The 1,028-nt window shown below is 39.3% G+C and overlaps 1 protein-coding gene across 1 annotated transcript in view; it reads right to left on the bottom strand.

Moving 5' to 3' along the window:
- LOC119591566 (inactive rhomboid protein 1-like) overlaps positions 1-1,028 on the bottom strand; it is a gene marked incomplete at its 5' end in the record, with an annotated part of 17,044 nt that overhangs the window by 8,106 nt on the left and 7,910 nt on the right.

Genomic DNA, 1,028 nt, shown 5'->3' with positions numbered 1-1,028 from the left:
AATCACTAAAATTCAGTCTTCCATGGGAGAACACAAAGCAATATTCCTACCAAACGTGTCCCTACAGAACTGTCTCCTGCAATACCTGTAATGCCAAGACCACCTCCCCCTCACTCATGTCACTGTAAAACTCCTTACTCTACACTTCTGTCACTCTGATAACCTCTATGTCACCTACCACTGCAACACTCTTTCTCTTACACACCTGTCATTGAGAGAATCCTTTGAAGGCACCCACCAATGAAAGACACCCTACTCTGCAGACCTGCACACCTGCTATTCAAAGACTTTCCTCTGTGTATACCATCAATTAAAGATTCTTGCCTATGAACACCTGTCACTCAAAGACTATCTCTTCTGCCTGTCATTCACAGATTCCCTCCTTTCCACACTTATCATTCAAAGACTCTTCTGCACAGCTGTCATTTAAACTTTTTCCTCTGCACACCTGTCATTCAGAGATTCTCTTCTCAGCACACAAGTCTTGCAAATATTATTGCTGCACACCTGTTATTCAAATATTCTCTCTATTCTCTCTGCACACCTGTTATTCAAATATTCTCTCCCCTGAACACAAAAGAATTCCAATATTTTCTCCCTCATTTTTTATCTAAAGATTTTCTTTTCTGCACACCGTGAGTCAAAAATTCTCTCCTTTACACACCTGTCATACAAACTCTCTTCTGCACACTTGTAACTGATTCTCTCCTCTACATATGTCATTCAAAGACATATGTAGAGGAGGTATTGTTAAAATACCTCCTTTGCACTCCTGTCATTCAAAGTTTCTCTTCTCTGCACATTTGTCCTTCAAAAATAATATCTTCTACACATCTGCCACTCTATGGACTAATATTAAATCCAAAGAATTGTGTCAAGACATGATGGGAAGGACATCTAATCAGATACCAGCAACAAGTGAAACAAGTCAGGTATTAGCAACAGGTAAATTGAATCTAGTAATGGAAACAGGTTATTTAATTTTGGATCCCACAAGAACACCACCTCAGCAGAAAATAAAGTACTGG

Source organism: Penaeus monodon, chromosome 28, assembly GCF_015228065.2.
Source record: "Penaeus monodon isolate SGIC_2016 chromosome 28, NSTDA_Pmon_1, whole genome shotgun sequence".
NCBI lineage: Eukaryota > Metazoa > Arthropoda > Malacostraca > Decapoda > Penaeidae > Penaeus > Penaeus monodon.
This window is presented reverse-complemented; position numbering and strand designations above follow the sequence as displayed.